We start from the raw sequence: 25,836 nt of genomic DNA on the forward strand, positions 1-25,836 counted from the left end.
GGGGGTGTGGCTCAGTGGCAGGGAGCTTACCTAGCATGAATGAGGTCCTGGGTTCCATCCCAATTCTGAGAAGAACGTGTAAGATAAAAAGTCCCAGCATTCTAGACATTACATTGACTCCCCTGGCCCACCCCACACAGCACCCTATGTCAGGACCCTACATAAGCACCGTGCACCAGCATCCTGCATCAGTACAGGAACTAGTTTTCAACAGAGGCTCAGTGGGTAACTGCAGCAAAATTTGGTGACATTCTGGAAGACATGTGCTCACCATTTTCCAAACCAAAAGCTGAAAACACAGGTCTCGGGACCAACAGACACCAGGACCATCAGGAAGTCTGCACAGTTTGACTGGAAAGCTTCATAGGATGCTGGGGTGCAGGGAGCCTGCCACACTGCCTGCACCAAGTCTTTGTCTATCGTCTCTACTCAGCAACTGATTGGCTGGTCATATCGCCGCCCCTTGGTTATGCAGAGCAGGTCCAGGGACATAAGGTCCCAATCCTGATGCCCATGTGGCAAGATAGAAAGTCGAGCATGGAGGGAAGCCAAGACTACTTGCTGTCATCCGTGTGTGGAAGTTGAAGAGTTTGCTCTTAGAGAAGGAAGAATGTCAGGTGAGACGGCTCAGTGGGTAAAAACACTAATCCACAAGCCTGATGGCCGGAGTTCAATCCCCAGGCTCACGTGGTGGAAGGGGAGACCCAACTCCACAAGTTGTCCTCTGATTCCACCTGTGCACCAGGGCATGCATGCACATGTACACACACATGTGCATGCACATGTACACACACACACATACACACATAAGTACACAGGTAAGTAAAAAAAATAATAAATATTGAGCAAAATGCCTCAGCAAATCAAGGTGCTTGCCACTAAGTCTGATGACCTGAGCTCAGTCCTTGGGATCCACATGATAGAAGAAGGAGACAAGTGATTCCCAAGAGTTTCCCTCTGCCCTCTACACACATGCATACACACGTGAGCACAAACACGAGAGTAAGCCGTTTTTAAGCTTGAAAAAAGAAAACTCCAAATGTCCCAACAAGTTATTGAGGCTTCATCTCAAAACCTCCAAAGTTGATTATTAACTAAAGTTGTTGTAAGAATCTTACACCAAAATATAGGATTTGTCATCAAGTGAGAAGAGATAAAATTTTAGATTCTTGGGGAATGGGCGACTGAAAGAATGTTCTTAAGGAAAAAGCAGAGTGGAGGGCCAGATGACTGTGTTAACTATAGGATTTTCCAGAAATCTCTCTCATAACAAAGGGTAGGTTGCGTGGGACACTGAAAATACGCTCTATAGATCTTTTAAAAACTGCATTACTCGCGGTCTGCGTGGTGCGGTTTTCTCACTGTGAATTTCTAAAATTATAAGATCTCTATTGACTTTGAATCTTTTCATGATCCATTCAGACACCTCCTTGTGAATATAAAATATATAACACCTTTTTTTAAAGGGGGGAAATGTATTTGGATTTGATTCAAAACCCAGTGAGAAACAGAGGGTTCGGCTGATAAATAACATCATCATCATCATCATCATCATCATCATCATCACATTCAGGCATTGATGGCTACCTCAGACTAACAGGGTTCACTTTAAGCCATAATCCCAATGATGCTTTCCTGATCTGAAAGCAGTTGGCATCTGCTACTGGCATGTGTTCAGCCCTCCATGCATGGGAGGGTGCATCCAGCAACTGGACATTTGGCTGGAGAGGAAGACGAGGTTTTGTGAAGGTCCACTCCCACCTCGCTCACCACTTGAGCCTCAACAATGAAAAGAAACCTCAGAGACTAATCTGATCTCCCCCAGAGCTGCATCTGTGGGAAAGACTGAGGTTAGAGTTGGGGTATACACTACTCTGACTCCCAGGAGATCCATCCCCCTTGTTAAGACTTGAGCCTTACGGAAACTGAGCTTACTGTTTGCAAAAGCCAATCTTGGAAACAATTTGGAGCTTTGGAAACAGTTTGGAGATTCCTCCAAAAGTGAAACCCAGGGCTGGGGTGTGGCTCAGGGGTGGGCACCTGCCTAGGATCCCCCAGTGGAGGGCTAGTGTATGACTCAGTGGTAGATAACCTGCCTAGGATCCCCCAGTGCAAGGCTGGAGGAATGTTTCAGCAGCAGAGCATTTGACTAGCATATGTAAGTCCTAAGCTCCATCCCCACTATCTCACAGAAGAGAGAGAGAGAGAGAGGGAGGGAGGGAGAGAGAGAGAGAGAGAGAGAGAGAGAGAGAGAGAGAATGAATTATGATGTGATTCAGCACTTCTCCTAGGTTTATCCACACATCATCCCCTCACTCTATAGAGAGAAAGGGAAAGCAGGAACTCAGACACTTGACCATGAAGATGCAAGGCAGGACCACTACCAAAAAGTACAGATATTAAACATCCTCTACAGGCAGCATGAGGCACGGACATACAACGGCCTGTAATTCAACACTCAGGAGGCAGAGGAAGGAGAATCAAAGCAATTTCAAGGCCAATCTGGTCCACAAAGCAAGCTCGGGGCTCCAGTGTCTCCCACTGTTTAAAATCAAGCACCGGGTGCACACACATCTCACCAGCTTGCTACAGAACATGATGGACTGAGCTTCATAGAAGAAGACTCACAAGAATCTGGGGTGGGCACAGCCCTGACATGGTCTCCCAAGACAGACCCTCTCCAGCTCCAGGTAGTGAGTCTGCAGTTACCCCAGTTTCATATTCAGAGCGTTCATCCACCCTTCTCCATTACAGAAAAGCTCCTCCAGGTGTGATAGTACACGCCCATGATCCCAGCACTCATCCAAGAGGCAGAAGCAAGAGAGTCCTGAGTTCTAGATCATCCTGAGCTACACAGTGAGACTTGGTCTCAGCCTCGTGCCCAAAGAACCTCTTTCCTTTCACTGGTCATCAGCCTGTGAGGTGTCCATGATGTAGAGATGGCAACTTGATGGTGGGAGCAGCTTGTAACCCGGCAGTAGCTCCTGGGTATGACCAGCATGCTCATAGCAGGAAGGAAAGCTAGACGGAGGAGGAGACCAAACCCATCACTCAAGTCCCGCTTTAGCGCTCCATCTGCTTTGGCGACAGCTCCCTGGAAGGGACTATATTTCTTTTTCCTTTCCCCACTAATAACAAGGGAACAGGGTGATTTCCACAGCGCTCTGAGCTGCCTTCTGACAGCCTGCATCTCCACCCACATGCCAGAGGCCACTCGTTCCGGGAGCTTCAAGCAGGCTCGGGTAAAATGGAAAAGCAAGGTGACAGGTGTCAGAATCAAAATGGAGTGCCCTGTGTCACTCCAAGAGGAAGCAGAGCCAAGAATGCCAGGAGTTTGTGGAGGAAGGGATCCCTGACACATGGGTGCCTGAGAAGACTCTGCCAGGGACACAGGCTTGCCCTCAAGCCCCCGCCACATTCCGTGGCAAGCCCTTCTGCAAGGATACCTGTACAGCAGGGGTCTGCTCCGTCTTAGACAGAGGCCACTCTTGTCATCAACTGCTATAGAAAGGAACTTTTGCTTTGAAATATCCTCCTTGGTTTTGTCTTTAAAACCTTCACCTGGGGCTAAGGACATGGCTCGGGAAAGTGCTCGCCACACAAGAAGCCAGATATGGAAGCATGCTCTTGAAATCTCAGCACTGGAGAAGCTAAGACAGGTGGATCCCCGGGGCTCAGCGGACAGAGAGCCTAGCCTAATTGGCTACTTTCAGGCCAATGAGAGACACGGTTCCAAGGGGTTGGTGGCTCCTGAGTAGGGACACTCAAGGCTTTCCTCTGTCCTCCACATAGATGCACATACTCATGCATGCATGCCCATGCACACGAACATCTTTGTATGCATGTGTACTCACACATACACACTTCCCATGGACTCAAACTTCTTCCATACAACCAGAGATTACTATGGTGCCCACATTCTCAGAGCAATGTCATTCCCAAGTAGATTCTGTTCATGGCACCTGGCTTGTATCTGTCATGAGGATTGGGAATTAAACTTGAATGACTGACAGCTCAGCTATTGTGGAAAGATGCAGGCTTGGGGAGATGATGGCAAAAGTCGAAGACCTCTTGAATGGCAATGCTTTAATCTCCTTCTATACACTGCTGTCCACAGAGGCTTCTTCATGGATCAGACCTCTGTTTTGAACTCCGTTCTGCCCAGACACCTGTGGAGATGTCAAACAGACATCCCAAGCTAGACACCACAAAAACAGATCATGTCACTGGCCTGGACAATCAAGTAACCTAAGGCAACGTAACAGTGTTTTTGGTGTCAATGCATTCCCACTGGCCATCGAGAAGGGACCTTTCACCCACTGTAGACTGACAGCAAGGCCAGTATTTTAAAAAGAGGGCACCAGGAAAAATGAATATAAAGAGAAATCGTTGCATCAGGCTTGCAGGAATGCTCTTGTGGTCTCAGCACTCTGGAGGCTGAAACAGGAGGATCACAAGCTGTAGGCCACCCTGAGCTACATAGTGAGAACTTGGCAAGGGAGATAAAGAGACAGGAAGACAGATTTGTGAAAAGAGTTGATTGTCATGATTGGTAGGTTTACCAGATGTCCTTCCACAGGCTACATTGATCAAACATCCTAAAGAGGCCTAAGTTAAGCATTGCTGCAGATGGGTCTAAGAGCCAGAGCCTGTCCATCCTGTGGGTTCTCTGGGGCAGAGGGCCCCAGGGTGGTGGGAAGCCAGGCCAGCATTCCAACAATCAGAGACTAAGGCTTTCTCTCACTCTTTGGCAGGTGGCTGAGTCAGCCAGGGCATGGCCACTGAGCAGCTCAAGTCTGTTAGATGAACTCTTTAGGTCCAGATGAAGGCATTGAAATAAATTACCCTTCAGGTCAGAGTTTTATTAGGGGAGTGACATCATTATGTCATAGGCAGTGGGACAGAATTCTGAATAGGGAAAGCCTTCGTGCAAGGGAACTAGAGGAAATTGACCTATAGGTTCTGCGCCATGGAGCCTAGCCTCTGCGCTACATGTGACCCAGACTATGTGCTAGGAGGGAGGCAGGTAGGAACTGGGGTCTGGAAGGTACAAGATAAAACAATCAAGTTATCACTCAAGGCTGCTTTGGGTCAGGGCAGCAGGGAGTGTACTAGATATCTTCCAGGCTCCAGCATCAAGCTTCTTAAAGGGACCGCATCCTATAGCAGGATGTCTGTGATCTTACAATTGTGTAGATACCAGGGAGACATACAAGGCTTGATGCAGTCCTTAGAAGAGCCTGTGCTGTTCCTGCTGAGGGCATTAATTGCTCAGTGACTGTTGTATTCATCTAATTGATGCCGTCAATTAGGATAATATCAATGTGTAAGTCAGAAGCACAAGGCTTTTCTCCCATTACTCCTCACTGATACTATTACGTGAACAGCCATCTTTTTTTTTAAAGGATTTTGTTTTGAACTGTGTGCATGTGGCTAGGGTATGTGCAAGTGAGTGCAGGTGCCTGCAGGGGGAGGCTTCCGGTCCTCTGCAGCTGGAGTTATGGATTGCTTGTGAGTTTTGCTGACCTGGGTGCTGAGAATCAGACACAAGTCTTCTGCAAGAACAGCATGCACCCTCACGCTCTCTCAACTGCTAAACCGTCTCTCCCGCCCTAGGAGTAGTTATTCTAAAAGTGCAGATATATTCGGGATCAATTTCTAATCTGTGGGAGTAAAAAAAAAAAATTACATGGACCTATGGGGTTCCCTCAAAAGGGGTTCTCCTTTCTCTGCTACAGGCAGTTTACCTGTGCATCAGGAGCTGACAACTGGAAGGGACAAGATGGGCATCGGAGGGGACTCCAAGGCTAACCTCCACTTGGAAGAAACAGAGGCTACCCGGTAAAGGGAGCTGGGTATAACATGTAACTCAGAGTAAGGCACTCAGAGCAAAAGCCATGCCTGTACAAGATCTACAGACAGGAGAACAACCTGTGCTGGCACAGGCTACCCTGGTGGCACAGGCTAGCCTGGAATAGCTTCAGGACACAGTCTGAAGTGACTGGTACATATGCCTCTAGGTTTTAAGGTTGGATGACACATTAAGAGACCAGCAAAGGTAGAGTTATGTGCATGGTGAAAGATATGGATCTATTCTCATTCTTCACATGTTTATATCCAGTTCCGCCAGCACCATTTGTTAAATATGCTTTCTTTTTTCCATCTGATATTTTTTTTGCTTCTTTGTCAAAAATTAAGTGTTCAAAGGTGTGTGGATTAATATCTGAGTCTTCGATTCGGTTCCATTGGTCTTCCTGTCTGTTTTAATGCTAATACCAGGCTGTTTTCAGTACTATAGCTCTATGTAGAGTCAGGGATTGTAATGCCTCCAGAAGTTCTTTTATTGTACAGGACTTTTTTGGCTATCCTGGGTTTTTTGCTTTTCCATATGAAGTTGAGTACCGTTTTTTCGAGGTCTTTGAAGAAATTTACTGGGATTTTGCTGGGCACTGCATTGAATCTGTAGATTATTTTTGGTAAGATTGCCATTTTTACTATCCTAATTCTACCTACCCAAGAGCATGGGAGACTTTTCCACTTTCTGGTGTCTTCTTCAATTTCTTTCTTAAAAGATTTAAAGCTCTTGTCATACAAGTCTTTCATTTGTTCGGTTAGAGTTACTCCGAGATATCTTATGCTATTTGTGGCTATTGTGAAGGGCGATGTTTCTCTTATTTCTTTCTCGGCCCATTTATCATCTGTAAATCAGGAGGGCTAACTGATTTTTTTTAGTTAATCTTGTATCCTGCCACATTACTGAAAGTGTTTATGAGTTGTAGAAATTCCTTGGTAGAATTTTTGGGGTTACTTATGTAAACTATCATATCATCAGCAAATAATGAGAGTTTGACTTCTTTTCCAATCTGTATCCCCTTGATCCCCTTTTGTTGTCTTATTGCTCTAGCTAGAACCTCAAGTGCTATATTGAATAGATATGGAGAGAATGAACAATCTTGTCTTGTTCCTGATTTCAATGGGATTGCTGTGAGTTTCTCTCATCAAAAGAACAAATAATCCAATAAAAAAAAATGGAGTACAGACCTAATCAGAGAACTCTCAACAGAGGAATCTAAAATGGCTGAAAGACACTTAAGGAAATGCTCAATACCCTTAGTCATCAGAGAAATGCAAATCAAAACAACTCTGAGATTCCATCTTACACCTGTAAGAATGGCCAAGATCAAAAACACTGATGACAACTTATGCTGGAGAGGTTGTGGGGAAAAGGGAACACTTCTGCATTGCTGGTGGGAATGCAAGCTGGTACAACCCCTTTGGGTGTCAGTGTAGCAATTTCTTAGAAAATAGGAAACAACCTTCCTCAAGACCCATTAATACCACTTTTGGGTATAGATCCAAAGGATGCTCAATCATGCCACAAGGATATGTGCTCAACTATGTTCATAGCAGCATTGTTTGTCATAGCCAGAACCTGGAAACAACATAAATATCCCTCGATCAAAGAATGGATAAAGAAAATGTGGTACATTTACATAATGGAGTACTACACAGCAGAAAAAATAACAATATCTTGAAATTTGCAGGCAAATGGATGGAGCTAGGAAACATCATATTGAATGAGGTAACCCAGACCCAGAAAATAATTATCACATGTACTCACTCATAAGTGGTTTTTAAACATAAAGCAAGAAAAATAGCCCCCAAATCACAATCCCAGAGAACCTACACAACAATGAGGACTCTAAAAGACATACATAGATCTAATCTACATGGGAAGTAGAAAAAGACAAGATCTTCTGAGTAAATTGGGAGCATGGGGACCTTGGGAGAGGGTTGAAGGGGAGGGGGCAGCAGGGAGGAGAGCAGGGAAAAATGCAGAGCTCGGTAAAATCAATTTTAAAAAACTAAAAAAAAGAAAAAAGAGAGATAGAGACCAGCACGGATTAGCAAGATGGCTCAGCAGGCAAAAGCTCTCACAACCAAGTCAGACAACCAGAATTTCATCCCCAGGACCCACGTGGTAGAAGGAGAAAATCCACTCCTCACAGTTGTCCTCTGATGTTTACAATGTGTGCTATGGTGCGCGCGCGCGCGCGCGCACACACACACACACACACACACACACACACACACGCACACCACACTAATAATAATAATAATAATAATAATAATAATAATAATAAATAAAACTTAGATGGGGAGGGGGAGAAGAGGCAGGAGGGAGGGAGAGGAGGAGAGAAGTGACTCCTGCCTGCTAGAAACTTATTGGGGGGAGTCTTAGGCCTGCTCTTGTGGGAAGGCTGCCCTGGCTTCCCACCTTCTGGAGACCCACCGGCCTAGGGTACCTCCCTGATGAGCTGCCCCTTCCCTCTGCCTAAGCTTTCCTCTAGACTTCACAGATCCATGCCCTGTCTTTATTCAGGTTCCCCTCAGTGTCTCATCTGCAGAGAAGATGTTCCTGAGCCTGCCCTAGAGCAGACCCCCCTACCTCGATTACAGTGTGTTACAGCGTGCGTGTGGGGTTGGGGGGGGGTCACTTGGCACAGTGTGCATGTACAGGTCAGAGGACAACTTTCTATCCTTCCACCTAGTCTTTGAGGCAGAGTCTCTCTTGTTTCCACCAGGCTCCAGGCTCCAGACTAGCAGACTCACAAGCTTTTGGACAATTCCACTGTGCCTCCCTCCCATCTTGCCATCTGCTAAGATTTATAGACGTGTGTCACCACATCCAGCTTGTTTGTGTGGATTCCGGGGACTGAACTTGTGTCTTCAGTCTCACATAGCAAGCACGTCTACCCACTGAGCATATCACAGGCACATTCTCTCTCTGTTCTACCAAAATACAAATGCCTAAGCTAGGCAAGGTGGCACACGCCTTTAATCCCAGCCCTTGGGAAGCTGAGGCAGAAGGATCTCTGTGAATTCCAGGCCAGCCAGAAATACACTTGAGGCCCTGTCTAAGAGGGAAAAAAAAACCCTACTGGCCATCAAGAGCCCTGTCTAAACCTACTTGTTATATTCCTAGGACCAAGAGTCATTTGACATTTAAATAAGAGAACGAACATAAGAGAATGGACATGTGGTTTTACAAGAAAAATGTGTGGCCCAGAAATGTTCAGTAACACATTGAAGGGTTCCCAGGTCCCAAGTAGCAAAGCTAAGACTGTCCCTCAGATGTGGATGGCTTCAGCCTATGGGAGACAGTGGTGAGGAGTTAGAGAAGATGCTGGAAATAAACCAAATACAACTGATTGAGAGTCAGAGGACAGGTGAAGAGATGGCTCAGCAGCTAGAGCACTGGCTGCTCTTCCAGAGGACCTGCGTTCAACTCCTAGCACCCCCGTGGCAGCTCACAACTATCTATAACCCCTGCTCCAGGGAATCTGACACCCTCACACATATATACCAGGCAAAACACCAATGCACATAAAATAAGAACAAATAAATCATTTCTTTAAAAAAAAAAAGGCAATAAAGATTTTCCCAAAATCAGATTGAGGAATCCAGGAAGAACTGACCATCCCAAAGGCCCTCCCAATCATAATGATTACACGTCCAAGGGACATTTCAAACCAAAGGGCACAGCTAAGCACAGTCAATAAGAGTCAGCAGGGCTTCATTAACAGGGCAGCCATGGGAAACATGTCCTCTATCACAACACTGCTGCGACTGAACCAGGGAGTGTCCAAGTTGCATAGCAAAATAAACAACTGCCCCTTGCCCTAAGGGCTGATTGCTAAACGGAACGTGGGTTAGCCCCTCACAGGTTGATGTGGGGGTTCGTCCCAGAACTCATGTGCTGGTGCAGCAGTGATGGTGAGTGCTGGTCAGTTTGACCCAGCTTTCCTTGTGGAGGGAGGTCAGCATTTCAGCAGTGACAGCCCCCCGCTCAGCATCAGACCCTGTGAAAGTGGTTAGTAATACAAGGGTGACACAGGCCCTGATCTGAGATGCTTACGAGGCCACGTAAGTACTTTGACAGAAGCACAGAGTCAGCAAGCCATGGCGGCAATGTCACCATCGACGTCATGCGAAGGGCTGAAGGGGTCAAGCGTTCAAAGCACTTGAGCACCAGGAGAAGCAGCGGCCGCTCCTTCCTGCCCCATCCTCCAACAGCTGCCAAAGCTAAAGAGAGGGGAACCTGGCCTACTTCACCAGACAGCTGACATTGCTCCAGGCAGTCAGTCCCAGGCTCCCTGCTGCTCTTCCCCAGCGTCAGGACCCTGCAGAGGGCAGCTGACCCCAGTTATCAATTAACTCTGGGAAGCCTGGATGTGAGGGAGGAGTGATCCTGGGTCCAGCAGGAATGGGATGCACTGCTCTGTCCTGTGTGTGTCTCACTGCTCCTCCCAGCAGCGGAGGCAGATCCATGACTCCACAGCTTTCCTAAGACTCTGGGGCTACTGCTGAGGTGCCTGATTTTTCTCACTATTTTCCCTGCAAATTCATAGCCATGGTTTTCCAAAAATACCCAGCCCTGACAACTGCAATCCTAAACAGAGAAGAAAATGCAACAGAAATTGGTTTTATACATGAAAACTTTGAGGAGTTGCCAGCACAGAGAGGGGGAAAGATCTATAAATGACCAGCAGAGTGGTCCCCAGCCCCTGAAAAGCACAGGACTCCCAAACGTGCCCACTGTCAACCTTCCATGGCACCATAGCAAGAGGGCACAGTCGTGACTCAGACCACAAAACCACTTCTGGTACCTAGGTCAACACTCTGGCCAACTAATAGAAGGCTGGTAACATTACCTTTTAAAAATATCCTGCTACTCATGAAAACCCACCTGCTACTCAAATAGGCTCTGGGAAAAGTAGGTGCAGTTAAGAGAGGTAGGAGACTAGTGTACTTCTTACTAGGGGCATAAATGCTCAACACACAAACATGAGGATGACTACAGCCAGCAGATCACAATGTTCTAAAGACCAAGGATGAAGGTTCCAATCTAGGGATTGGATGGTTCAGTGGTTAAGAGTGTTTATTGCTCTGGTGTCTTCTGAAAGGCTGGCTTCATAGCCATAAATATCCTTAATCTGTTTTTATCATGCAACGTTTTTATTTCACCTTCCATTTTTTTAATAGATAGTTTTGCTGGGTATAATAGTCTTGGTTCATGGTTGTGGTTTTTAGTTGTTGTTTTGTTTTGTTTTCATGACTTGGATCTTTCAGAGAACCTAAATTCAGTTCCCAGCACCCACACTGAGCAGCTCACAACTGCCTGGAAGTCCATCTCCAGAGGCCTCTGACACACGCTTTTGGCTTCCATGAGTACTCACATTCATTCACAAAGACACACATGCACAGGCACATAAATTTTTACATTAAAAATAAGCAAATATTTTAAAATAAGAAGAAGAGGAGGAGAGAGGAAGAAGGAGAGAGAGAATGAGTGAGTGAGTTCTAATGTCAATAGGATTCCAAATTTCTATTTCATCCCCTGCTCCTCAGCCTGACCCTTGGTTGTCAACCATGGCCCTTCTAGACAGTTCATATAGTATAAACCTCACTAAAAGTTTACTGAGCACCACCTCAGGTTTGTGGCTCACAGGGTGAAAAAGAAAATGGAGTGATACTTTCCCCCAGAAGGAAGAAAATGACTGAATTTTATTAGTGATCATACTCCTCTTTTATGAAGATGTCATCATAGAAACATTATCTCTGCAGACGGGTACTCTGCCCTCTGCTCCAAGCTCAAAGAGCAACTGAAACAATGTCTAGATGTGCCCTGCCCGCTGGACCCTTCACCAAAGCGTGGAATGTGAACCTGTCATCCCTACTCATTCTGATGGTGTATGCTCAGGAAATCCTCTGTGACCTCCTATGCCATACCAGACCTCCCAGGTTTAGTAAGTGGCATTCATCTTAATTACTGTGGTTTGGATGTAAAATGCTCTCTCTCTTTCTCTCTCTCTCTCTCTCTCTCTCTCTCACACACACACACACACACACACACACACACACACAACAGAGTCTGACTGTGAATTCCCAGGAGATGGCACTGTTTGGGTTGTTGGACCTTTAAGAGGTGAAGGAGCCCTGCTGGCTAAGTGAGTCACTGGAGGCAGGCTTTGAGGTCTTATAGCCCAGCTTCGTTTCCTGTCCACTCACTGTTTCCTCGGTGTGACTGTCATGTGACTATACAGCCTCCTGCCACCATGCCGTCCCTGACTACTGCCATGGCTTTCCTCATCATAACAGACTTTGTCCCTCTGGAATTGCAAGTCAAAATAAACTCTTTGTCCCTTAAGTTGTCTTCTCACAGTGACAGGGCAAGTAACCATGAGACAGAAACAATTTGTGGGGAGGGATACTCCCTGTCAGAATCACTTTCAAGGACGGAAATAGCCTTTATCCATTCAGTCCAGTGTCCCACAACCCAGGACATTCCCCCAAAGCATCCTTAATGAAGAAGAGTAACACAGTCCAAACCTGTGAAACCAGCATCTGAAATAAATCTATTTGGGGGGGGGGGGGCAACATTATGATAATTTTCTTTCTGAGTCAAGAAATAAATTATGATCCATTAAGAATCAAGATGGTGAGCTGGGGAGATGGTTTAGTGAGTAAAAGCACTTGCTATGCAAACATGAGGACCTGAGTTCAAATCCCAAACATCTTCTTAAGAAGCCAGGCACGGTTGTTCCCACACCTGGAACCCTAGAGAGCTGTGGTGGACAGAAACAGGAGGGTTTCTGCAGCCTTGCTGGGTGTGAGACAGTATTAGGGTCAATGAGAAGCCCTGTCTCAAGGGACTAAGCAGAAAGTGACAAAAATAGGACTCCCAGCATCCTCCTCCAGCAAAAGACAGAGATCAATTCTTTCTCAAACACAGATAGCTATTCAACTGCCATCCACAGAAGGTGAGCAGCCCTGAATCCATGTCCCTCTGTGGTAGCTATGGGCTGATCTCTGGGCATCCCCAGCCAGACAGGGAAAGTCTCTGTGTCATGACGGGCCACCACGGCTCATGTTGTGGTTGGTCTTCTGTCTTCCTGACATCAGCTTACCTACAGCGAGCATAGGGGCATCTGATCCTGACAAAGAGGCCTCCTCCTCCTCCATCAGACTCTCAGGCGTCAAATCTATGGCTGAGTTTGGATAGTACACAGCCCATCTGCAGAAGGCTTCCACTGTCATAGATGTGGTTGGCACTGCCCCAGTTGAGGACTCTGGTCCAACCCTGTCATTATCCCTCAACAAGATCACCCTCCTGAACACCTTTATTATTCAAATGTGTCAGGAAGCCCTTTGCCATAGCAGTCTCATAGCTCCGATTATCTCATGGGGGGACACACCCCTTTTTGCTTCGTTAATGAAAAATGCAGGAGCGAGCTAAAAATAACTCTCTGAGGGGAACAGAATGTTAAGGAGTTTCAGGAACTTTCCGAATGAAAATGACAAGCGGCAGGCTTCCTTGTCTTCCGAGGGAGGAATTAAAAGAGTGGAGAGAGCAGCCACCGTCAGACCTGAGACTTTCCCAGCACCGCTGTGCAGGTGACTCGCCTGATGGCAGCCCTCAGCAGAAATGCTTCCTCTCCCACCCAGAGCCAGCATTGCAGACTGATGCGGGACTTGCTCTCCTGGTGGCTCGGCTGTATCCTTCCCTTAAGAGTTCCGACTACTAGTCAAGCGCTCCGGGCAAGTCAGGGATACTCAAATGGTTGAGCAACGCCATTCAGGGTGAAGCAGATGATGGATCTGATTTAATGAGGAAAACAAAGGCACGGTCTCAGGAAGCCTCGGAAAAATAGGTGTTAGGGATGGAACCGAAGAGGAGACTGTAGCGGGGCCAGAGTGCGTGGTATGCAAGTATGAGGAACTGAGTTTGGATCTGAGCACCCACATAAAATGTTGGGTGTGGCTGTGGTTACACACGTATAATCGCAAGGCTCTGGGGCCCGGAGACAGGGGGATCACTGGGATGGCCACCAACCTTGCTCCAGGTTCAGTAAGACTCTGTTTCAAAGGAACTAAGAAAGTGACAGAGCCATGTCTTCCTATGGCCAATGTACATATACATGCACACACACACACACACACACACACACACACACACGTCATAAGCCACCAAGACCCAGGGATGAGAAGATAGGGCAACAGTGGAGGCCACACTGTCTATGATGCCACCATTCAAGGACAACCTGAGTACCCCCATCTCCCACTGTGGTCTCCCCCTCTGCATTGCCCCCCCACAAAGACTTCAACTGAGTTCTAAGGGTTTCAGCCATGCCTGTCCCTTGACTCAGCCCTCCTTATTCCACGGGCCTGATCTCACTGAAGCTGCCTCATGCAGCAGGGCCTCTGCCTCTCGGTTGTCCCATGTCACCAAGGACCTTTGTGACATGCTCTGTGGAGCCCCAGCTCTGCTCAGTCCCAGCCCCGGGGCAGAGCACCTTGGCCTCCTCATCGCAAGTGCTGTCCATACCCAGCTCCTGATGCTGCCCTCAGATCTTCCTGGACATGCGAGCCTCTGCACCATCAAGCCCTTGGCCCCCAGAAGCTCTTCTCCCAGCCTCCCATTAGAGACCACTGCCAAGTTCTTCCTTTCCCGGCCTCTGAGGGCTATGGGAGCAGGCCTGGGTGTCTGCCTTTGCTCTCTCAGCTGGGCGTACTCAGGGCCTAGTAACTGCATCTGTTAACCTCCCGACGTCCTACAGTGATCCCTAGCTGCTCACACTCTGGCTGAGTCAAACGGTGTACAGATACAAGAGATGCTGGGACCAACATAGGCGGTGAGGACCAGCCTGAAGAGCCATGTGATGCCATGAACCCACCAGAATCTCAGGGTCAGAGAGATGAGCAGTGTGGGTGGGGAAGAAAACCTGAGCCAGGAACAATGGAGAAGAAGAGCAATGCTGATGGGGAACAGGAGGTGAGAGATGACAGAGACAGTTCCTCAGCTACCCCCACCACCCCCATCCATGTTTTGAAATCAGAAGGAGTAGATTACATCCTGTGACCTCAGAATGGCTTGCTGCTCAGAAGGCCAAGCTGCCCCAAGGCGGATCAGGCCTGGGCCTGACAACCGATACCTGATGCAGGCTGAGGTTGCAGCCCTGCTCCCAATTCAGGAGGCCTGGGAGTCTGCAGGGTTGGAAGAAGACAGACACAAAGGAGATGGAATAGTGGCTCAGACAGGAGCTGCCTTCTGGAAGAGGCTGGAATGTTTTAGCAAAATCCAGAAAACAGGTAACTACTACCAAACTGTGAATGAAACCCACAAAATTCAAAAGTAAAGGGTCACAAGCTCATCTTTTCAATTAGTGTGTGTGTGTGTGTGTGTGTGTGTGTGTGAGAGAGAGAGAGAGAGAGAGAGAGAAAGAGAGAGAGAGAGAGTGTGTGTGTGTGTGTGTGTGTGTGTGTGCGTGAGAGTGTGTGTGTGAGTGTGTGTGTGTTACCTTCAGAGGCCAGAAGAGGGCATCAGACCTGCTGAAGCAGGGTTTAGAGGTGGTCATGAGTAGCCATGTGTGCACTGGGAACTAAACCTAGGTCCTCTGCACGAGCAGGGCAGTTTCTAAAGCCCCCACTATGTATCAGCCTTGGACACAAAAGCAAATTTCCACCCTCCACCTTAAGGAACACAGAGTGAATGCAGGGCAGACTGGGAATAAACAGGATTCTTAGGACCCATGGCAGGGTGTGCATGAGGCAGGATGCAATGACTTGTGGGTAGAATGTGAACAGAGAGGTTCAAAATCAAAAGCCTTTCCCTCCATCTTCCCTGCAGGACTAAAGTCCCTTCATACCATGGCAAAGCCTCATGTATGGAGGAAGACAGGGTCAGTCCTTCAGAGAGTAGCCCCAGAGATGAGGTCTCTGACACCAGCATCCCCAGTAGCCCACGCCTCTGGCTTCCAGGTCCATTGTGAAGGGAGACATGTTTGCAATGCTCCCTAGGACCAGTTTAAGAATGGTTAGGAAAGTGTACAATTGAGAAGTGTGCAGTTAGGAGCACATAGCTGGGGAAGTCAACAGATGCAGGTTTAACGGAATGGATCTGGAGAGTGGCCCTGGCCATCTTTCCAGAGACAGAGACCTCCTTTAAAACCCAGAAGCATGCTTGGCTCCCACACACCTTGCAGAGGTCAAACGGGCACAGGTCGGCTGAGGTAATGGCCAACCCCAATGCTCAGAGTTGCCTTACAAGTAAAAGTTGACTCATCTAGATGACTCGGAGTGCAAGGGCATCAGCAGTTAAGCCCACAGGCCCCATGAGGTAGAAAAGGGTCAGCTGACTCCCCAAGTTGTCATCCTACTTCCACATGTGCTCCAGCACTTATGCACACACGCACGCACACACACACACACACCTTACACAGTGGAGAGTTTCAATTAGCTAATTAATTAAAATAAAGTGGGAGATGTATGTGAGCTCTCACCCCTAGCTGAGGAGTTGTTGACAGTTGATGGCTGCCAGGGGAAGGAGAGCTGGTGGCGTTCTTCCAGGATGTGGTCCCTCCGTCCCTCCACAGTCATGCCGATATGGGCAGCACTAACTGGATGGATATAGTATGTGATTTTCAAAAAATAAAAAAGGAAAGAGGGAAGAAAGAAGGAAGGAAGGAAGGAAGGAAGGAAGGAAGGAAGGAAGAGGGGACATGACGTTGGGAGAGAGATCCGGGATATCGGATGAGGGCCCAGGATAAATTGAAGGTAGGAAAGAGGGGGCAAATATGTTTGAAATACATTATGTGCATGGAAGCAACCATCAAAGAATAAATACTGTATAAAAGGTAAAATAAAGTTAAAATGAAAATTCATTCCTTATATGTACATTACTGGTTCCAACGTAGTTTTGTGGCTAAGTCACAAACTGTACCCTATGGGCTAAATGTGGCCCACATTTTTGTGACTGAATCTCTCCTCCCTCTCTCTCTTTCTCTCCTTATCCTCTCTCTCTCTCTGTCTCTCTCTCTCTCTGTCTCTCTCTCTCTCTGTCTCTCTCTCTCTCTCTGTCCCTCTCTCTTTCTCTCTCTCTCTCCCCCTCTCTGTCCCCAGTCCCATGAAGCATAGGCTGGCCTAGAACTTGAGATGTAGCTGAGGATGACCTTGAACTCCTGACCCTCCTGAGTGTTGGGATCAGAGGTGTGCACTACCATGCCTGTTTTGTGTGGTGCATGTTGTATGTATATTTGTGTGTAGTGTGTATGTACGTGCACAGTGTGTATGCATGTGTGTGTGATGTGTGTGTTGTGTGGAGTGTGCAATGTTGTGGTGTGTATGTATATGTGGCATGTGTATGTGTGTGTATTGTAGTGTATGATGTATGTATGTGTGGTGTGTGTATATGTGTGTGACTATGTACAATGCATATGTGTGTAGTGTGTTTTTGTAGTGTGTGTATTGTACAGTGTGTGGTTATGTATGTGTGGTGTGTGTGTAGTATGTGTATGGTGTTTATGTGTGTGGTATATGCACATAAACACCACATATGCACATGTAAATATGTGTATACGTGTGTGTATATGTGTACAGTGTGTAGTGTGTATGCATTGTGTATGTGCAAATTCATGTGGAAGTCACAAGTGTCCTTCAGATGTTCATGTGTTTCTGAGACAAGGTCTCTCACTGTCCTGAAAGTCAACAAGTATGGTAGACTTCCCAGAAAGCTGCAGGGTCCATCTGGCTGGCTGGCTTATCATAGGGACTACAAGCAAGCACCACCACACCCAAGTTGCTCTGTTTTTGTTTTATTTTTTAAGTTTTTTTGGCATTGAACTCAGGTCCTCATTCTCGGACTGAGACGTCTCCCCAGCACCACACCCTTGGCTTTGAAACATCCAGGACCCTTGAAAATCTATTCCAGAAGACTCGTGTATGAAAGGCATGATCTGGTCCAGTAACCTACTCGGGAAACTGGAAAAGTAGATAAAGAATGAGCATCTTAGTAAGTACACATATATACATACACACACTCACACACACACACTCAGAGAGAGAGAGAGAGAGAAAGAGAGAGAGAGAGATAGAGAGAGAGAGAGAGAGAGAGAGAGAGAGAGAGAGAGAGAGAGGAGAGAGAGAGAGAATCAGCCCGCACTCCCCTGCTTTGATGAAATTATTTTCTTATGCAAACCCCAGTCTTAGCCCTTCAGGAAAGCCTCCCCTCCTCCTACCCAATCCACCCCACCCCCTGCGCCTTCCTGGACTGATCAGAATTACAAACCTGATTTCCTTTAGTCACTGAGCCCAAGCTGTGGTTCCCACAAATGTCCCCAAGTATCAGGCTTTACTGTCAGCCTACAGTTCCCAAGGTGGCGGTTACCCCTGTATTCTATTGGAGCTCAGCTCCCAAACCCTCTCCATTCTCTCTGATCCCTGCTTTATTCTCCCTTCTCCACCTCCTGGGCTGACATCCTCCTACCTCATTGTCCCCGCTGTTCAAATACACAGAGGCTGCCCCCACTCGGACCCCCCCCCCCCGCCTCCCAATTAGGAATCACTCCAGAATTCCCTAGAACCATCAATGGTAGGCTATTGCCTTTCTATTAAACTCAAAGTACTTATTTCTTTGAACACGTAAGGAGCCTTCTGTTTGGACTGCTTGGGGGCTTGGATGGTGAGGTGTAGTCTCAGTTTTTAATGAGTGCAATTCGGCAGCGAATCATTCCAACCTCTGCACTGAAAGGTCTCTTGTTAGCTGCACAGAGGGGAAGAAAAGTGTCAGCGCATGGCATTTAAGCCTCACTTCTTAACCCAGAGCTGTCTCGCGGGTTTGACCCTGATTGGAAATGCACCCAGCGAGGTGTCTTATAGACGCCTTAAGAAAGATAGAAGCAAAGGACCCAGATGGCCCACGCGGGGCAGGGATGGTCTTCTTTTCTTCCTCTGTGCCATGTTAATAGACAGAAATGTTTTCTCTTTTAAGCTTTAAGGGAAAAACAAAACAAAAACAAAAAAACAAAAAACAAAAACAAAACATGTTGTCACAAGCTGCCTACACAAAAGACCTTCAAATAGTCCCCAGGCCTCAGTTTCCTGCTAGCAATTCATTGCAATATTGAGGCACTGCTCATCCTTGGCACCCTGGCTGGCAGTGGAATGACAGGAGTAATCAGAAATATCCCACGTGCACACATGTACACGCAAACATGCATTCACACGCATGTGCACCCACATCTGGATTAGGTGGGCACCCCCTTCATCTCTGGGCAACTGCTGGCACATATATAGACTTGCAGTGCAAAACTGAGCTGACAAGAACTCAATGTCTGTCAGTGTTCATATTTTACACTTGCCATTCTATTCTCCATGCCAAATTTTTAAAAAAAAAAAAAAAAAGATAGGCTGCCATGGTTTTTAATGGCAACTTGGCATTCATAACAGGGCATCGGTCTACATAGGTGGGTCTGAGCCAGAGCCCCCCATCTCTGTTCAAACAAGCCCTACTTGAAAGCTCCATTCAGCTCTCCAGGGCCATGTGCACGAGCAAAACAATAATACATTGAGCGCGGACAAGGGCCGTCTTCTGTTGGACCTGGCCCTGTTCCTGGGGAAGAACATGAGGACAACCTGCCCAAACAGTGATTAACAAGGCAGGGACAACCCAAAGGGCACTGTGATTGGCCATGGCATAGGGACAAGCAAAGTCAGCACACATCATCCTAAGACTCTCTGGAACCTCTGGGCTTTGGTGACAGTCATCTGCCCCCACAAAAGGGCAGTGTTCAATAAACTCATGTGCAGTGAGAAACCTCCAAGGGTAGAAAGTAAATGAAGAATATAAAACATGATGTCTTGGGGCAGGGGAGATGGTTCGGTAGCTAAGTGTGCTTCTTCGCCAAGCAGGAGGACTTGAGTTTAAAACTCTAGCACCCATAAAAGCCAGACATGGAGCAGGTGGACCCTAAGAGCTCACTCGCCATTGAGCCGGGTCTGAACACTGAGTTGTTTTTTTGTTTTTTTTTTTTTTTGTGCAGTGGATGATTCAAAGTAATAAGGCAGAGTGATGGAGAAAGATACTCCTTATGTCTTTCTGTCACCCAAGGGTGATGTAGGATTCCCCACTGTATGCTGGGAATATGTTTTATTACCATTGGTTAATGAACAAAGCTGTTTTGGCCAATTGCATAGCAGAACAAAGCCAGGCAGGGAATCAAAACATATATAGAGTGAAAGTAGGCAGAGTCAGAGAGATGCCATGTAATTGCCATAGGAGAAGGAACTGGAACCTTTCCGGTAAGCCACAACCTCATGGAAATACACAGATTAATAGAAATGGGTTAATTCAAGATGTAAGAGCTAGCTAGAAATGTGCCTGAGTCATTGGCCAAACAGTATTGTAATTAATATAGTTTCTGTGCGAATTATTTGGGTCTGGGTGGCCAGGAAATAAATAATCAGTCTCTGCCTACACAAGTGCATGTGCATGAGCGACAGAGCCCACACAGTCATGTGCGTGCAGCACACACACACACACACACACGTGCGCACGCACATGCACACACACTCACACGGAAAAGAAGTCCTCTTCAAACACACATAGTCACAGAGCCCGAAAGCTTCACAGAGCATCTCTGACCTGCCATCTGGCAAACAGGAATGACACTCTGTTCTGCCCTGTGATTTTCAATGTTTGATTTAATTTCAGGTTGAGGGTCTTGAGCGACACTGGAAATTGTCCTAAAGATCAGACAGACCTCTCATGAAACAATCAGTACAGTATGCAGGTTGCACACAGCCTTAAAAGACAGCAGAGGAGTGTTCTCGCCTTGAGGAAGCCAGGGCTTAAGTCGTGAGCCCAGGCTATCTCCCCAGAACAGTGCCTATGATAACTGATGCTAGGAAAGGGGAAAGAAAAGAACAAACAAGAGAAACAAAGGTGCAGAAGAGAGCATCCCTTCCAGAAACCTACAAAACAATTCACCAAATGCTCTTGCTTAAAATTCATACCATCGTGTTAATCCATTGAACGTTCACACACTACTGACACCTTATTAACTGCTCATAGTCCATCCATGCTAATAACACCCTCCAAAGTATCAGCGGACCCAGTGCTGTGCTTCCTCAGCTGTGAGCCAAAATGAATCCTCTCTCTAGTCATTTCAGTCATGTATTCAGCAGAGTCAAAAAAAGGAACTAGTTAGTTCACATAAACTCCATACACATGAGCACACATGCATGCATACTCACACCCAAATATGCATGAGTGCATACATGCACACCCACACACAGGTGCATATACACAGTCACATCCATAGGCACATGCATACACACATACACACCCATATATGCAGGTTCACCCACACAAACATACACACACATGCACACTTATATACCTAGATGATCCTGGGTTGTTCTAAGTTAACGGTTAAAACTAAACATCATAGTGCCAAGTATGTCTTTGCATTTCTGTTAAACTCTAGAAAAGGGGGCCCAGGGAGAAGGCTCTGTCAGTAAAGTACTGCCACTCAACCATGGAAACTTGAGTTTGATCCCCAGCACTGGCACAAAAATGTCAGGCACAGCAGTGCACACCTGGAACCCCCCGCACCATGGGAAAGGGAGGCAGGAGGTGGTGAGACTCACTGGCCAGCCAGCCTTGTGCAGCTAGTAGTATCCAGTAAGAGACCCTGCCTCAACAAATAAGTGAATATCAAGTGAGAAAATCACACCCAACATTGACCTCAGCCTCCACAAGCCCCCAAATATATGCATGCACACACACACACACACACACACACACACACACACACAAGAACACATACACACGTGCACACACACACACACACACACACACACACACACACACAACAACGATTCAGTGTGCAGAAATGAAGAATGAGTCTGTGGTACCTAAGATCAAGCCCGGGAAAGAGTTCCTGAGACAAAGGTGAGAAAGTCATCAGAGTGTCACAACGTTCTTCCCCGGGCTAGTCAGGTGACTCGATCTATCAAAATTCGCCAACATGCACATTCACAGTGCATGTGTCTTACTGTATCAAAATTACACCTCAAAATTTTTCATTTTTCAAAAAAAGCAATCATAGAAGAAAAATTATCTCAAGAGGGAAAAAAAGTTGGATTGACAGTAACTCCTCGACAGAAACAGTATAAGCCAGAGACAGCATAATGATATATTCAAAGTGTTGAAAGAAAATAACTGCCAGCTTAGATTTCTATTAAGCAAGAGAGATACCCTTCCAGAATAAAAATGAAATAAAGGCATTTTCAGACAAACAAAAACTGATTCAATTTACCCACGGCAAACACCGTTAAACGGAGCAGGGGAGGTGCAGGAGGAGGAAGCCAGTAGGAAGAGTGAGGAGGCAGGAGGAGAGAGAGCGGAGGAAACAATGTATGTGTGTCATGTGGAAATAATTAGCAAGATCTTGTAGTCTTTTATCTACTTTCCGTAAGTGTATATGTGTACCTGTGTATGTATGTGCACCATACAAGTGCAACACCTACTGAGGCCAATAGAGGGCACCAGAAGCCCTGGAAATAGAGTTACAGGCAGTTGTGCATCACCGAGTGGGTGCTGGGAACTGAGCCCAGTCTTCTGAAGAGCAGCCTGTGCCCTAACGGCTGAGCCACCTCTCTAGCCCTGACACTGATGATTTTCACCAGCTTCTTTTTGGCTACTATTGACATGGCAGACGTGTGTGTGTGTGTGTGTGTGTGTGTGTGTGTGTGTGTGTGTGTGTGTGTGTGTGTATCCTATACATGTGGGAATATATTGCTGGTTGGTTAGAGGTCAAGGTCTACCATAGCCTGGCAGCTTTCTCCACAGCTCAACAATATGGGAACATCCCCCCTTCCCCAGGAAGACTCCCTGCTCTCTACCTGCCCTTATCTGGAGAATGTCCCCAGGCCTGGAGGACTGACCTTATCTGAAAACTGTTAGACATCTGTCTGTAAAACCAGATGCCTGATTCATCTTTAGCTTGACCCTTGACACAGATCCCTGCTAAGAAGGCTTGTGCTAGGAGTTCTGCTATAGAATCCTACAATCACATACCAAACCTTGTAATAAAAGTGTGCCACTTAATGCAAATTAGGGCTTGTCCCCGGGTTCCCCAGTCCTATATATTACTTACACTCTTGAATAAATGGAATTGATTCATGGAAATCTGTCTCCCATTCGGGCTCATGGGACGCATGCAAAGCTTTCTGTCACCCCATTTGCCTCTTTCCCCTGTCAGACTAATGGCCCACAGGCCAAGAGGGAAAGAGGACCCCTACTCATACACACATACACATGTATAGGCACATACAGACTTGTGCACACACAAAAGCTTTGCAAAGGTTGTAATCCCATTTGTAAATACCTGTGATTTAAAAAAAAAAAAAAAGGCACCCACACATACACACAAAGAGGAGAAAAAAACTGCCCCCAACAGAATATAAGAAACTGGGAAGGAGAGGACCAAGGCACCAGAGAAGCAGCAGCTACGCGTTGTCTACATCTCCTCCAGTCCCCAGCACCACTGTGGCCCTCCAGGCTTTGAGGCCGTAGGCAATGAAGCAACTAAGATTGCACAGCAAGGCATGGATTTAAGAAGTGCAGTGTCGCTAGGATCTGGTGGCACACACCTTTAATCCCCACACTCAGGAGGCAGAGGCAGAGAGGCAGGCAGATCTGTGACCCACAGGCCAGCATGGTCTACAGGTGAGTTCCAGGACAGCCACGGTGATTTCACAGAGAAACCCCATCTCAGGTAAGGAGATTTTCTCAGGGCACATTCCACAGCATGCGTGTGAGATGAGGCCTAACTCCATCTTCCACAGCAAGGGGAAGAATTGAGAATTAGTAAAGAATACCCCTTCTTTAATCTATGAACACCCCCAAGTAGGCACAGTGCTCCCCAGCCCCAGTGAACGGAAGCAGAACCAATTACCACAGAGACTGGGAAATTCACCTTCATCCTGCCTGCCCTTCCCAATACAGCTCAGTTTCACGGCACATGCTGCTTCCTACTTTATTATCACTAAAGCCACCAGAGGAAACAAATGAAGTCTAGCATTGTTAACAGATTTTTAAGGGATGGGGGGGGGGGGGCACAACACATTTTTCTTGTGGTTTCAATGGGTTATTTAGCTCTAGTAGCAGCTGTGGACAAATTTTTTTTAATGTAAGCACCACCCACTGTAAGTTCCCTTTGGTTATAAATATTTATTTATAAAGCTTCCATTTAAGCTGAAGGTAAACCCACTTTCTGTCCAAAAAGTGTTACCAAAAACCACCTCCATCGCAATGAGCAACCACCCTATGCTCCCTGATAGGATCTGAAGTCGCTTCCCCCAGATCCAAGAGTCCTTCGGGGCACGGACAGGTGTAGTGGCTCCTGGCATATCGTCTTGACCCAGGTAAAGTCATCCGAAAGGAGCGAAACTCAAATTGAGAAAGGACCTGCCTCTGTTTAGCTGGGAACCCCGCTTGGGCCTCATTCCAAACCCCGCCCCTTCTTGAAAACCCACTAAGAGGCAGCTCCGCCCCCAAAGCGCAAGACCGCACCTACAGTCTCTAGACCTGCCACGTGATTTCTCTCCTGCTTCCTCAGAGATCTCCCCAGGGTGCTTTGTTCAGATTAAACCTGGTTTTATTAATTTGACTTATTGCATCAGTGGAGAAACCCACAACCGGAGATTTTCAAAATATGTACCAGCCTCCATAGGATCTGGCTAAAGGCAAATCTATGGGGCATTTTCTTTATTAGCGATGGATGGGGGAGGGTCCAGCACACTGTGGATTGTGCCACCTCTGGGCTGGTTGTCAAGCAGGCTGAGCGAGCTGCCTGAGCAAGACTATAAGCAGCACCCTTCCATGGCCACTGCATCAGCTTCTGCCTCTAGGTTCCCACCTGCTCTAAGTTCCTGCCTTAGCTTACTTCCATGGACTGTGATTCGGGATCTGTAAGCCAAACAAACCCTTCCCCTCCAAGTCGCTTCGGTCATGGTGTTTCATCGAAGCAATAGAAATTCTAAGATACCAGGTAACTGTGGAGGGGGCAGGCCAGAAGCAAGCCCCTAAGAGGACCATTGGCCCAGTAGCAGTAAGAAGAGATTGGGACACTGCTACCACGGGACCCTATCAGGTACCCTAGACCCTCATTCAAGTTCCTCATTCCCCTGCAGAAAAGAATTTCAGGGCCAATCAGAAGGAAGAATTGGAACTTATGAAGACAAGATTTTGATGTACAGTTAAATACTGGGTGGAGAGGAGACACAGCAAAAGGACAGCACACACCCAAGGCACCAGCACAGCATTCTCAATGGGGAGATCCCTAGGCTGGGTTTTGGGTTCTGAGACAAGGTCTTAGTTGGTTCACCTACCACCAAAGTCACTATGCAGCTAAGGACCTTGAACTTCTGATCCTCCTGTCTCTACCTCCCGAGTGCTCTAATTACAGATATGTACTGGCTAAGTGTTGGGGCTCACACTGAGTGCTTTGTGCATGCTGAGCAAGCACCCTAACAACTGATCCACAGCCCCACCCCTGTAACTAGCTTAACAATAGCCTTGTATATCTGTTTGGTGGCTTCTAAAGTTCAAGTTTGGGCAGTAACCCCAGTCCCAGACTGGCAGAGTCAGAGAGAGTGGGAGCAAGGTGGAGGCCCCAGCCGTAGCTCAGAAGAGTCAGAGAGAGAGTGTGTGTGGCCGCAGTCCCAGCACAGAAAAGCCAGAGAAGGAGCCATGGCATAACAGAAGCATTAACAGCAGCAGCTTCCAGACATTATATTAAGAAGTCCCTATGGGAAAGAGCCAGGGTTGTCCCAGCCTGCAACCCGGTGCCATCCTCTGTACGAGATACCCCACTGCATCAGCCACCACCAAAACCACAGACCCACGTGTGCCAGGAGGAGCAACCACCTGAGTCTCTGCCCTACCTGCTCCTGAAGAAGGGATCAACAGAGCCACAGCCACCAACTACA

The 25,836-nt window shown here is 47.1% G+C and overlaps 1 protein-coding gene across 1 annotated transcript in view; it reads right to left on the reverse strand.

Annotated features, from left to right (window-relative positions):
* The window catches only part of Tmem132b (transmembrane protein 132B), a 280,169-nt gene that overhangs the window by 118,318 nt on the left and 136,015 nt on the right, over positions 1-25,836 (reverse strand). The window lies entirely within an intron of this gene.

Source organism: Myodes glareolus, chromosome 2 (genome assembly GCF_982192425.1).
Source record: "Myodes glareolus chromosome 2, mMyoGla1.1, whole genome shotgun sequence".
Taxonomy (NCBI): Eukaryota; Metazoa; Chordata; class Mammalia; order Rodentia; family Cricetidae; genus Myodes; species Myodes glareolus.